Source organism: Triticum dicoccoides, chromosome 1B, assembly GCF_002162155.2.
Source record: "Triticum dicoccoides isolate Atlit2015 ecotype Zavitan chromosome 1B, WEW_v2.0, whole genome shotgun sequence".
NCBI classification, from domain to species: Eukaryota; Viridiplantae; Streptophyta; class Magnoliopsida; order Poales; family Poaceae; genus Triticum; species Triticum dicoccoides.
Window position 1 is genome coordinate 554040665 of NC_041381.1, and position 15437 is coordinate 554056101.

The following is a 15437-nucleotide window of genomic DNA, read 5'->3' on the forward strand; positions in this document are numbered from 1 at the left end:
CTTGAACAAATGGCGGCCGCAGCGCATCATGGCTTGCAGCTTTTGTTGTAGCTTTTTTGACTCCCCTTTACCACGGAGACACACAGACGCGATGATGTGGTTTTCATGGGGGGTACGACCTGTGCATCAGCTCCAAGTAATGGCGTCTGAGAAAAAAGATTGAACGGGAGCAGTGGCATGCGCGTGGTGGAAGAAAGAAGGGGAATGGAGTTTGCGTCTCAAATTTGTGGACAGCAGCTGCGCTGAAAAGATAAGACTGATTGTAATGGAAAGTATCATATACTAGTATATCATGCATATGATTCTAATGTATGATACTACCTTCCTAATGCATAGTATCATATATTAATATCATGTAGTACTCTATTTATTGTCATGCATGACACAAAGTAACGTAGAATTTATTATGATACGGTATCATGATATGATACTTCATCGTCTCTTTCTTTGTTTAATGTGCGTGGGGCCATGTGGGATGACGTGTCCTCTACACGCGAGGCGCGTGCATGTGCGCGTGAGTGCGACCGGCCGAAAGTCCAGCCGGACTGCCGGCCCCAAACGTTTCCCCAAAAAAAAGTTATTTACCACATGACACTCGTGGTAACTAGTAAGCAATTCAAACTTCTTTGTGCAAGAAAACTTCCGATCTATTCATCTTCAATCATGACATAACGAACACCAGAAAAAATAAAAATTACATCCAGATCCATAGACCATCTAGCGACGACTACAAACACTGAAGTGAGACGAAGGCGCGCGTCATCGCCCCTCCATCGTCGGAGTCGGGCACAACTCGTTGTAGTAGACAGTCGGTAAGTCATCGTGCTAATGCCACATAGGACCAGCACACCAGAACAGCAATAGCCGCCGATGAAGAATAACGTAGACCGAAAAGATCCAACCAAAAGACACATGAATATAGACGAACAACAACCAGATCCGAGCAAATCTACCGAGGATAGATCCGCCGGAGACACACCTCCACACGCCCACCAACGATGCTAAACGCATCATCGAAACAGGGGCTAGACGGGGAGACCTTTATTCCGTCTTCAGGGAGCCGTCGCCGTCTTGCCTTCCTAAGCAGGACACAAACCCTAACAAAACTTTAAGGAACGACTAACAAAGAAGCCCTCCTACCGGCCCTTGACAAGATCCATCGAGCCCCCATGGTCCTAGGGCCACCGGAGACAAGGCGAACATGCGGCGACGCCGGCGAGAGGCACAAACCCTAGCTTTTGTTTTGGAGGATATATTTGATGCATTAACTTAGCTATAAGCAACCCAAACTTGATGAAAAATATAAGAGTTACTCCCTCCATTCCATAATGTAGTGTGTCCGCACTTCCCGAGATCTAAGTTTGATCATAAATTTAACCAACGAGACCGGATGTGGTGGAAGCAAAAATTATACCACTATACCCGATGCAGCCGGTCTCGTTGGTTAAATTTATGGTCAAACTTAGATCGCACTACATTGTGAAATGGATGTAGTATTTGCAATAAACAATCGCATTGTCAAGTCGGCCTACCATGATCTCTTGGCAAATAGTACTTCTGTTTTTCTTTCCAAAAAGAATAAGAATGGCTTCACTAGTTGGATGTTGCCTCGTTTTTAATAAAAATGGGGCAGAGTAACCCTTTTCCATAAAAAAAAGAGAGAGAATGGCTTCACTAAGCTAGTCTTGAATGTGCTCGATTTGTGCGGTTAAGTTTGCATATAAGGGCTGATGGAAATATGAGCAATTTACCGAATGATTTTATTAACAGAAATAGTAGATAAAACATGACTAAAATAGCAAATATAAAGCAAGTCATGCAATCTGACAGAGAGAAGGTAAACATCGTCTGCATATATGAACTTGAGGTAAACACATCTAGAACAGTCACTAGATGAAGTTGCTTATACGACATAGAACCTAACATACGTAGGACAGAAACTAGAGCCAAGAACTGTAGCAGGACTTCTAACAGAAAGGAGAAGAACACGTACAGCATATCAGCAGCAGAAGCGCTGGACTTGGGGTCGGTGTCCTCGCCTGCCATGTCGTCGAGGAGGTCGTGGACGTCGGGGAAGAAGTCGTCGTCGGGGAAGTAGTCGTCGGCGACCGGATCGTCCGTGATGAATCAGCCAGTAGTCGCGCAGAGCGCTCCCCAAAAACCTTATCACCCTTCTCTCGTACAGGACTCAAAGAGTGCGGTTTCGGAGGCCTACTGTCCCGACCTGCGGTGCACGCCGCAAGCCGGGATGGAGAAGATCGTAGCAGCAGCGCAGTGCTCAGGAACCGGTGGCGAGAGGAAGAAGTAGTTCTGGTGCGTCTTGCTGAGAGGAGCGACCTCCCTTTTATAGGCGCAAGAGGGCAGCGCCGGGAGCTGAAGGGACTGAGGGCCCGAGTGACCTTTCGTATACCCGTAGTGTGTGGCAAAAATTTAGACATCGGCTCGGCTCATTCCCGCAACCCGCGCCGCGCCGCGCCGCGGAGGAGGAGCGCGCGTGGATGTCCCTCTTATTCTCATGGTCATACAAGTGGGAAAAGAACCCCCCTTATAAGGAGGTCCAACTCCCACTAAACTAGCAATGTGGGACTAAACTTTTAGTAGTATCCCTTGCCTTGCACAAACGGGCTAAGTGGGCCTCTAGGATTTATTAGGAATTTCTGAAATAGTTATTGGGCTGCCCAAAATAGACTAAATTCCAGCAAGGGCATCTCCAACATCGACTCTTAAACCACCCCCACACGTCAGGCTGCGCTATCTGGACGTGTTGTGTCATCCAACGTGAGACTATATCGATCCGCCGAGCGGTACGGGCATGTTTTTCCCGCAAATTGGAAGCAAAGTTGCGGGGCTTTGCAGGAGCGCATCACCCACGGATGTCGCTGTCATCGGTGCCAAGTCACCGAGCTTTCGCTTAACAACTCATCTGTGCCACCATGAGGCAACCAGGAGAAGCGCGACGATGTTAGATCCCCATATCCGGACCAGGACACCACCCCTTAAAGAGAGAGGGCATGTTCGAGGTACCCGCTGCAACACCTCCCATTGCCCACACAATCCGAGATGAGAGTCACCACCATCACAATGATGCCCGCCGAAGAGCAATGATGCGGACCGCCATCCGGAGCCACCGCCCCCGCGTCCATGTCACGAGATACCGTACGCCGCTTACATCATAGCACAAACAACCACTGTAGGAAGAGCGATGACACTCCATCTACTCCTAGCACGGCACCGGTCCCCAAGTCTGGGTAGGCGCCTCCAACTTCCTAGACCAACTAGCATTTTACTTCTGGCCACAACGTTGTGCCATGAAAATTGCACGAGCCAACGGGCTAGTGCAAAATCACCCACTTGCGAAATCAAATCGTGTGACCCATTTACTAGAACTTTGGCAAACTAGAATCGCATTTCAGACACATTTCTCCACCGCCCTTTCATTCCCCGGCCCATTCGAGAAACACGGCGACGCCATGGAGCAGAGAGAGGATTGGAAGGCGGAGGCTGTGCGGGTGGAGACGGCGGCAAGAACGACAGCGCCCTAGGGCATGGTTTGGGGAAGGAGACGATTAACAGGTAAGCCGCTGGCAACGTGGGCTTTGATGGATTATCCACATTTTTTTAGTGTCACTAGTATTTATTCAACTAAAACAAAAGTTTGGATACAAGTAATATCCGGAGCATGTAAAAGCCACACATGGCGCCCCACATCTAATGACAAAGCCACTCTAGCTATATTGTGTGCATCGAGATTACATTCTCTGCCTTCGTGGTCCAGATGGACCTCTTCAAATTCCTTCATTTTCTCTTTAATGTCATTGATCACCATAGCATTTGGCCCTCTAAATTCCGACTTCAGATGATTGATCGTCGCTAAATAGTCTGTCGTAATATGGAGCTGCTTGATGTACAGATCCTCAGCCAAGGCAAAGGCCTCCCATATAGCCATCGCTTCCAGGCTTTCCGGTACTATCATACCTTCGAAAATCACAGCCGAAGAGCCAATGTACGTGCCGCTATAGTCTCTGCATATGGTGGGCAACGTCGAGTGCGGGCTTATGGCGGCCAATCACCAGGCAGGCCGTTATCTTGCGCGTTCTTTTGGGCTTTGGGATGTGCGATCCGTCAGTTCGGGTCAGGTTTATGCCAAGCCTATAGGATGAAATACGGTCCGACATACTCCTAGCGCTCGCATAGGCGTATTCTGTTCGGCCCATTCCTGGATTCTGTTTCGTGCTTCTGCCAATGCTCACATGACGTGCACCAGGGAACTGTGGCCCATGGGCTGGTTCCAAACAGCACAGGTCGTCGTAATAGATGACCCCCCTCGCCGCGACGGAAAATCTAGTGGATCAGAACAGAGCCACGCGACAGATTTCTATTCCATCCCCTTCCTCTACGCACCCGCCTGGGCAGGCGACGGCTCCCCCTCGAACCTGTTCTGTCGCCATGTCTACCAATAGCCTCGAGTTAAACGGGTACGCGTAGTCTCCTCCACCATTTTTTCAACATGACCATTGCGATGGCGGAGTGCCGCTTGCCCTTGTAAGATCTCGACTGATGTAGCTAGATTTGTTTTCTTGCAGGGCCATTGACGGAGATGTCGTGTGGAGCGCTCCGGTACTGCCGCTGGAGCGCTGTGAATGTGGAGGCGGTCGCCGCCGGTGAGCCACATGCCATGGGAAAGGAAGCGACATATGACGTTTGCTCCGAAGCGACCAACGGGTGGACGCGAAGGTTAGTCAGGGGGGCACCATTGCATAACAGTTTTTTCGTCGTCTATTTGGCGATTGTTTAGCAGGAACCTTGATTTATTCTGCCAGACTGTGACTATATTGCTTGATCCGGCATTTAGTACGCCTTCCTTGGATTGATGTGCAGTATAGATGACGGTTGGTTTAGTTGTGAGATATTGATATGAGAAAGTAACATGTATTTGGTGTCTAATTAGGTACATGTGGTGGAAAACCTGTGCAAGCTTAAGTTGGATCTGTTTTGTTTGGGGAATTGTCTTTGACAGCTACACAAGTTCATTGGGTTGTAGATGCGTTAGTCAATTACCGATTTATTGTGGCATTATAATCCGTTGGTTTCGTTTGTCAAGTTGGAACTGTTATCTCTAGTGTTTTGTTTTTCACACCGAAGGAAGTGGTTCCTGACGTAGATGCATCAGTCCATTACTGATTTATTTGTGCCATTTTTAGTGTGCTGGATTCGTTTGTTTTGACGCAGTCATGATAGCATTATATCTCAAAGAGTTCCAATTTATATTAGTTGGGAAGCTGCATGAGCCGTGTGGTCTGTTTAGGATTTTTGTTTCGCTGTTCATGTGGGATAAAAATGTGTCCATGGCATATGTATGTGGTGTTTTTATGATTTTGGAGGTGAATGAGATATTTAGATTCCTGGGATCTGTAATATGTAGTTTGGATTTATATGATTTGTTTGAGATAAGTTTCTAGGTTTGTTACATGGATGGATTTTTTATGTTGATATTTTGTTTCGCGGGTAATTGAGCATTTTCATCCATCATTTTTTCCACAAAAATACTGTCTGCAGGGTTAGGATTGGGAAGGCACCTGAGGAGAGGGAGATGAACCCTGATAGGAAAACATCACTTGAATTGTCGGTTCACGCTTATGCACAGACAAAATCTAGGCCAGTCGTCAATCCAAACATCTTTTGACTCGTTGGATGAAGCCTATGAGTTCTACAACCTCTATTCATGGGAATATGGTTTCGGGGTGAGGCTTGCGAAAAGCAGATTGAATGTTACGGAAGAGATGCATGCAAGAAATACTGTGTGCTTGTGCGGTATGTGCACGCAAATGCCGACAATCAATATGGCATTAGTTATTTTTTCTTCTATAATGTGATCTGTTATTTGGTTGCAGTAATGCGCTAGATAAACTTGGGTAATCTCTATCTAACATTTATTCTGTACTTGCTACCGTGTCTGCAGGGCAAACCAATGAGGGAAAACAGTCGATCATCAAGGTGCGGGTGTGAAGCCATGATCAGATTGCTCCGTTCAAAGGATAATGGTTGGTACATATCAAAGTTCAAATCTGGCCATAACCACCCGCTGTCTGTGACATGTGGAGAAAAAATGCATTGAAAATCACACAGGCACATCGATAGATACACAAAGGATCTGGTGAAACAACTCCGCGATAATAATGTTGGTCTTGAGAAGGTTTTCAGCATTGTGGGTAGTTTTTTTGGCTCAGTTGAAAATGTGCCATTTACAAAGCGTTCATTGAAGACACTGTGTAGGAAGCTGAATAAGGACCAATCAGACTCTGACGCTATGAAAACAATGGAAATTCTGGCTGATATGAAAGCAAATGATCCAAGGTCATTGAATCATAATCATACAAACCTATGCGGGGGGTTATTTCTTGTGGCTTGTTTAGTATACCAAGGTCGAGACAATCGAGAACAAAAACCTGATTTATATGTAACGACAACATAGAACAAATGCATTAGCATGGGCGGTAGATTGGCACACCAAGAAGTTTGAAAAATGATAAAGCTCACTAGTTTTTGCAAATTGGACCACATACCTGCAGAAACAAGTGACAACCAACTATGTGGATGGTTGGGTTTCTCTTTGAAACATCTGTCTTGAACTTTCTGACGGCTTGAAACAGGTGTTTCAGTACATACCGTCCCCGGTTCCAACTCTTGATCTTGCTAATGTCATTCAGTGCAGCCCAGAAGCCTATGGATATATAATCATGTTTGGAGGTGGGAGCCAGCACATGACCGATTATAAAAATAACAAATGCAATCTTGAAACAGTCCTGCTGTATTTGGGATGACGATTCTGATATCGCTCCAAGCAAAACATTTTCAGCTGCTTTTAGGCTATGTGTGCCTTTGTCGCTGAATTATGCTGCCATACGTGTGTACTCGATGCAGGCTTTTGATGGCTCGACGCCTTCGCCGTTTATATCGAATTCACCGCAGGGGATGCCAAAAACATAATTAAGCTTCTGTTTGGACAGTTCAAGCATGCCCTGTTCTTCAAGGTTGATTGTGCTGGATTCTACATCCACTCGGTCCATTAAAAAAGCGCTATACTTCAGATTAATCTTCTGCCATGCCTTCACCTCTAGAAACCCCCCAAAATCAGTCTCCATAACTAGCTGCCGCTTGAAATCACTGAACTTGGCAACAACCGAACCAACTTTGAGCAATGAAAGCCTAGAAGTAAAACATGGTGTCCCTGGTAATCCAGTGGAACCACCTGAACCATCCTCGTCACTAACCCAATCTTTCGGGGATTGGTCACTGTTTTCTACACGATTAATCACCATGGCAACTTGTATCCCGCTAAATAAATCTGTCATCCTCACTTCTCTAACTGCCTCACAGCAAAAAACTTCTGCCTATGCGAACAGAAGCGAGCTAGGATGAGCAAAACACTAAGAACAGGGGTGGATACGGCAGCACAACGCGAAAAACAGAGGAGGGGGGCGAGGGTGGGTACCTTTGGGGAGAATTCTTCCGCCGTACGCCGCACACCGCCGGCCAAGAATCAACCTCGGCGTCGCTTGGACGCCCGGGGACGAGGGAGTCGGTGCTCCGGCTTGCTCGTTCAGAACAAAAGCCGGGGAAGAACAGCGGCGGCTCGAAAGATGAATGCCGAGGGCAGGGGTAGATGGAGACAACTGTGGGTGAGGTGACGGCATAGTAAATTCCCATATGAGACATTACTCTGAAAAGAGTGTTGAGAAATAAAAATATGTGATCAATTGTATGGGAGGGATGCCTCCCAGGAGGTGTCTGTTGGGGAAGAGGTGTCTCTCCAATACACCCCTTCACCATGTATATAAGTGGGTCTCCCACATTGCAATGGAACGAGTGGATCATTTAGACTCTTCTTTTGTCTCTTTACTTTCACTCTACAACACGTTATCAGCACATAGTCTCTGCCTAGAGAGCAATCTAGCCAAGAAAACAGGCTGTTGCACGCAACGATCACAGAGAAGCGCACTTCAGCGCAAGATGAAGCGGCGGCGACCCTGAACGGCGTCCATCCCGACGATGAGGCGCGAAACGCGAATGGCGATCGCGGCGGCGGCAACAGCACGCGATGGGACAGTTCGCTACGCAGGCACATGCAGCGGCAGCACCATCGAGCATACATGCATCTATCCGTACAGGAGGTTAATCATTAGAACGTTAATTTCCTTTGTCTTCTTGTGATTATGGCGTAGCGGCGCTCGACCTCGTCTCCTTCAAGAACGGCAGCGGGACAACGAGGAGGCGCAAGCGGGACGAAGACTCCCGATTGATCTGGTGACTATGAGTGCATGCGGCGGCACCCGACCCAGCGCTGCTTCGCCCTCCCGCCCGCGGTCGTGGCGCTCGTGGAACTTCCCCATCTGATAAGAAGGAAAATAAATCAAGAATTTACTCATCTTATCATCCCGTAATCAATCAATTGATTATTTGCCTGTACATATATGCACTCACGAAGAATTACTTTCCTCGGAACATCAACATGTACAGAAGGAGAAAACAAGAAGGCTCCCACATTGGAATCCATCGATTCCAAAAGACAAAAAGGTCATGCCGTTGATGGGCCTGGTCACGACTAACCGACGAAGATGGCCCACGCGGCCCACGCAACGCGTGATGTGGCATTGTTGGTATGCGCGACAGCACTAATTGCGGCAGCGGGAAGCGTCGTCGACACAAGTCCCCACGGCCGGAGTCGCACTCGTCGGCGACAGCGGATCCTGGCGCGGAGGCGTCCACAAATCCAGCAGGGCGCTGCTCATACCTCGGGGCAGCGGCGGCTCAAGGCGAGGCACGGCCGGTTGCGACGCCTCTTCACGACGATGCACGGGAACCGGCTGCGGCGGTTTATCCCCTCGGGAAATTGGTAACCGCACGGGAGAGAAGGAAACGAATCCTATCTCCTTGGTGATTTTACAAATCAGCCATTCGATTATTTGTTAATCCTGGAGAAGTCTCTGCTTTCTCTGATTTATGGCATATGCTTATCAGATCTTGCGTTTTAGCCCCTTGGCTTTAGCACTTTAACAATAAATTATTGTTAATTGCATGTTAAGCCATGGGCTTCAGAGCAAATATGCAGATAGACCATTGGTAACTTGCATAATAATTAATTATGCATCATTTTACATCATGTAAAATGACTGTATAAGACCATAGGTCTTATTGTATTACGTGAGTAATATTGTTGCAAAGCAATATGTTGACTCCATTATTTGAATGGAATATGGAATTTGCTTGCAAAACTTTGGAAACAAAAGATGGTATAGTGTATGACATTGCATGATTATGTTATGTCTACACACCTTATGTCAACAAACTGATATGACAATTTTCAAATCTGCATACAACTTATGGATTGGTTAAGCCAATGTATAACTTTGTTCACAACTGAGAGGTCTATGTCACCGCATGGTGACCACTTTCAATGTGTTTTAATTAACACAAGATTGTGCAAAGTACCATAAGGGTGAGGTCTACACCACTTGGTGGTGATTACCTCTGGTGTTCTACAAATATGATCTACACCATGTTATGGTGATTATCTATTTGTAGAAAGTCATATTATGGGTCGTTTAAGCTTTTCCTAGACCTTTATGTGGATTTAGCACATCATAGTAACGAAATAATTTTTCGTTTGGAGCTATGATGTTTGCATTATTAGTGACTACCTTCGTGATGTCTTTCTAAATACTTGTCAATTTCATAGCATGTGTCATTGGTTGTGACTATAGTGTCACATACTCCATAAGGAGATGAACCCAAGGCATTTGTGACTATGCTGCATATTATGCTATGAAGGGAATTATGCAGAACACTTGCATATTTTGGTGATTACCTTACATCCATACACAACTTATGAGACGCCATCATAGCTATGAATTAAGTTTCATGCACAGCTGAGAGGTTTATGCCGTTTTATGGCGATTACCTTCATGTGTTATAGATAACATAAGGTTGTGGAGGCTATGATCAATGGGAACTGTCCATAAGAGTGAGGCACCACTAGGTGGTCGACTACCTCTATGTGTTTTATGAAAATTAAAGGTTTATCCTTTCTGAGGTGACTACATTTAATTCGAAGAACTACATCACATTGTGATGATTATCTTCTTGTGAAGGCCTACCCTATGAGTCACAAAGAATCACCATGGCCATGATTATGTTTAGCCATAACATTTTCATCCTACTTAATTTACTGAAGGTAAATTATTGCATGAGAATTTCATGCAACATATGGCTGGCCTTTTTGGAAAGGAAATGCGATGAGATGATATTTGGTGGGAGTAACTATTTAACATGGGTCATGGACATTAAAGAGTTTGTCGACCTGGGACCTTGTTGCCACAAAAACTCCACCTGCAAAAAATGGCATGGCTATATATATATATATCAATAGCTAAGAATATGCATATTTGCATTTATGTGTCATCGCAATGGCTCAGTTCCCAAACTGAGTATGTAATGGATGATGAATATCCATTTTCCCTTTGAGCCTTCATTGAGGCAAGATATATTGTTATAAGCATCACATGAATGGTTATTCATTCATTGTCAAGACTCGAGTCCGTTGAGCCTTGTAGCTCTGTTGTCTATAAATCAACACTATGTTGAGATTATGTGATAAGGCGGCTTCAGATGCATATATGACTATAAGTCCTTACTGCATTTTACGTTCTCCTAGGATGGTAAACAGAAATATCATCTTTATTTCGGGTTGCAATTCCTGAAATTCATGCTAGTACTCTTAGTACTAAGCAATAGTGGTTAGAGAACCACGAGGAGTTGAATGTAAAGTGAAGAGAAAAAACAATGACAAGCAGAAATTGAGTGTATATCTCAAAAGGGAATGGATCATTTAATTTAAATGATCATAATGACAACTTTCAAGTTTGTCAAAATGGTGGTTTTACGAAATGTCGTACTAATGATTACCAATCGGTCAAGTATTGGGTTGAATCATACCACCGGTTCACTGGAGGCAAATGATTTTAATGGGATAAGTTTGAAGTTCTACTTCAAAAGGAAACAACCAGAGAACATTCTGGCATGATAAAAGGGGAATAGACTCCTCTATATTGATGATATGCTTGTGGAATGATATTTCAAAGATATTTTGGAGATCTCGTGTAGTCTCCTAGTTATCCTTAAATATCATTGGCCTATAATTGTACTACTACATATTGTATAAATTGCAACATCTTGTCCCTCAGACATGATAGTTGAGATAATTGAGTGTATGAATTAGTTTATACTCAATCTTGTTGCATATATAATAATTTTTCCTCCTTTGTCATTATGATATTGGACGATTAGAGAAATTATTGACAATTCTGTTGGCTCCAACTTGACAAGTTGCAATATTCCCAACAATCATCAGATTGTTTTGTGCACTGCATGTGACATTGGGGAATTAATTTGAAGGCACTCTCACCTTAAAATTTGAAATGAGCCAGCCAATACTCTTGATTGCATTCAAGAATATGTTTGGATTATTCAACCATTATCTGGGTTATGTTGGTACTTCATGGTGTCCATAGACGCATCTAGAACATGGTCTTAGATGTGTATCATTCACACAAAACCACGTGTTTACTGAATTAATTGCTCAAATTGACGAATTTAGAGCAAATTATCCTCATGTGGGATAATTCCATTGGAATAGAAATGTCGTTGAACTTGATTACGAGCATTCAATGGTTATATTCAGTATATAGTACATAACCAGAATGGTTTGGCTTGATCTCTTATGAAAGAGATTCAATATTGCATAGCCAATGTTGCAGAATTGTGATTTACCAACATTTTGTTGATGGTAACATGCGGTCTCACACTCCGCATATTTGATCTAAATGAGATCAAATGATACTGCACCCCCTTGCAGTTTGTACGTGGAAATAAGTGAAGTATTTCCCATCTGCGGTAATTTTGTTGTATACCGATATCACCACCCCAGCGTACATCATGGGCCTTCACATATGGTTGGGATCTATGTGAGGAATAACTGTGGTATGTTTGTTAATCCGCCGAATACCTTAACCCTTATAGGGGAGTTATTTGCAGCCCATACGCTGATTGCTTTTGCAATAAGAACATTTTCTGGCATTAGGGGGAGATGAGTACCACAAAGAATGCCAGGAAATGGATACGAAATGTCATAGAAATTTTGTCCACGTACTTAAGAATCTGAAATGCAGGTTCAAGTTATGAAAAATTTGCAGCATATTGCAAATAATTTGCCAAGTATATTTACTGATGACAAAGTTGTCACTATGGTCAAGTACCGGAACGAGTGGAGGTACCTAATAAACCACTCGTCTACCTAGATGAGAGCAAGAGGGGGATAATTCTGGTCGCATGAGATTAAGTTCTCATATGTTTCGGCGAAAACAGAGGAGATTGACCCCTCGATCAGTAAATATGATTCAACCTCTGGTTGAATGACACCTGAGGGATGCGCGGCATCCAAAGTCCAACACATATGTGCACACATTTTTATGTGTTGGGACATCGAAACACCTTGACTCCGTTGTTGTGGGAAATCACAAGGAGTTAAGAGGCATAATAAGAATTCCACAATGATATTGATTCATGAGAATCATATATGAGAAAGTCTACATATGTCGACATAAAATTCTTTCGAGAATTGCTAGAATCCTTTTGGGCCCTGAACCAAATCCATGGAGAGTGTTGTTGCACTTATATTGGTTAAAATGAAAGGAAGCAATTAAGGAAGAGTGGCACTCGCTCATCAAAGAGAGGTATTTACCATTGTAAAACCCGCTCCTCATAAGTGTCTTCCAGAGGGAAGAGAAGTGAATTTTTGTTTGGAAACAAAAATAAATGAGGTGGTGAGAAAGCGAGACTTGTAGCACAAGGGTTTTTCGCAGAGACCCGACATCAGTTACGATGTAGCATACCTTTTTTGGTATGAGTGGAATTATGTTTCGATACTGAATGTTAATGGCAGTATAGATCCATACGGCTGATGTATGTAATGTCTACATACTCCCATGGGTCAATTAGTTTGGATGTATATATTGAAATCATTGAATGACTTAATATTTTGAATCCAAAGGTAAATCGCAACATGCATGTGTGGAACTTCTGAAGTTATTCTATGACTTGAAGTAGTGAGAGAATTGTGTGGTGCAACCGACTAAGTGAGTTATTCCTTGACAAGGATTACTCTCATACTAATGATTGTTGACGTGTATTCATGAAGAAATCCTGGGTTGGATTGTACATCACCTTAATTTGTGGTGTCGATGATCTTATCATCAAAGTCTATATAAGACATGAAATACACACAATCATGTTAAGACGGATATTTGGGTTAAACCAAATTATGCTAAGCTTATGACTTGAGCATATTCCCCTAAGATATCAGTCTTCATATATCCGAAAGTATTGGAGAGGTCCAATATGGATATATTATATCAAAGACACATATGGTCATGTTATACCTAATATGGGATATAGATCCTTGAGACATAGGGGAGATGGTGAAGTGATAGAGGAGCATGAATTGCCATATCTAAATACCATCAAAGCACTCATATATCTTGCAAAATATGTCAGGCCTGACACTATAGTTTTTGGCAATTTATTGAGAGTGCAATTCTCTTAAAGGTATAAGGTTTGTGTAAGGAATATCCTGGGATATATCTGAAGGAAATATGCCCTAGAGGCAATAATAAAGTTATTATTTATTTCCTTATATCATGATAAATGTTTATTATTCATGCTAGGATTGTATTAACCGGAAACATAATACATGTGTGAATACATAGACAAACATAGTGTCACTAGTATGCCTCTACTTGACTAGCTCGTTGAATCAAAGATGGTTAAGTTTCCTAGCCATAGACATGAGTTGTCATTTGATTAACGGGATCACATCATTAGGAGAATGATGTGATTGACATGACCCATTCCGTTAGCCTAGCACTTGATCGTTTAGTATGTTGCTATTGCTTTCTTCATGACTTATACATGTTCCTGTAACTATGAGATTATGCAACTCCCGTTTACCGGAGGAACACTTTGGGTGCTACCAAACGTCACAACGTAACTGGGTGATTATAAAGGAGTACTACAGGTGTCTCCAAAGGTACATGTTGGGTTGGCGTATTTCGAGATTAGGTTTTGTCACTCCGATTGTCGGAGAGGTATCTCTGGGCCCTCTCGGTAATGCACATCACTATAAGCCTTGCAAGCAATGTGACTAATGAGTTAGTTGCGGGATGATGCATTATGTAACGAGTAAAGATACTTGCCGGTAACGAGATTGAACTAGGTATTGGATACCGACGATCGAATCTCGGGCAAGTAACATACCGATGACAAAGGGAACAACGTATGTTGTTATGCGGTTTGACCGATAAAGATCTTCGTAGAATATGTAGGAACCAATATGAGCATCCAGGTTCCGCTATTGGTTATTGACCAAGAATAGTTCTAGGTCATGTCTACATAGTTCTCGAACCCGTAGGGTCCGCACGCTTAAGGTTTCGATGACAGTTATATTATAAGTTTATGAGTTTTGATGTACCGAAGGAGTTAAGAGTCCCGGATGAGATCGGGGACATGACGAGGAGTCTCGAAATGGTCGAGACATAAAGATCGATATATTGGACGACTATATTCGGAGTTCGGAAAGGTTCCGAGTGATTCGGATATTTTTCAGAGTACCGGAGAGTTACGGGAATTCGCCGGGGAGTATATGGGCCTTATTGGGCCATACGGGAATAGAGGAGAGAGGCCGAAAGGAAGGAGGCGTGCAGCCCCCCTCTGGTCCGAATTGGACAAGGGGTGCGGCCCCCCTTTCCTTCCTCCTCTCCCCCTCTTTCCCCCTTTCTCCTACTCCAACAAGGAAGGAGGGAGTCCTACTTCCGGTGGGAGTAGGACTCCCCTTGGCGCGCCCCTCCTAGGCCGGCCGCTACCTCCCCCCTTGCTCCTTTATATACGGGGGCAGGGGGGCACCTCTAGGCACAAGAACACAAGTTGATCTACGGATCGTTCCTTAGCCGTGTGTGGTGCCCCCCTCCACCATATTCCACCTCGGTTATATCGTCGCGGAGTTTAGGCGAAGCCCTGCGTCGGTAGAGCGTCATCATCGTCACCACGCCGTCGTGCTGACGGAACTCATCCCCGAAGCTTTGCTGGATCGGAGCCCGGGGATCGTCATCGAGCTGAACGTGTACTGAACTCGGAGGTGCCGTACGTTCGGTACTTGGATCGGTCGGATCGTGAAGACGTACGATTACATCAACCGCGTTGTCATAACGCTTCCGCTTACGGTCTACGAGGGTACGTGGACAACACTCTCCCCTCTCGTTGCTATGCCATCACCATGATCTCGCGTGTACGTAGGAATTTTTTTGAAATTACTACGTTCCCAACAGTGG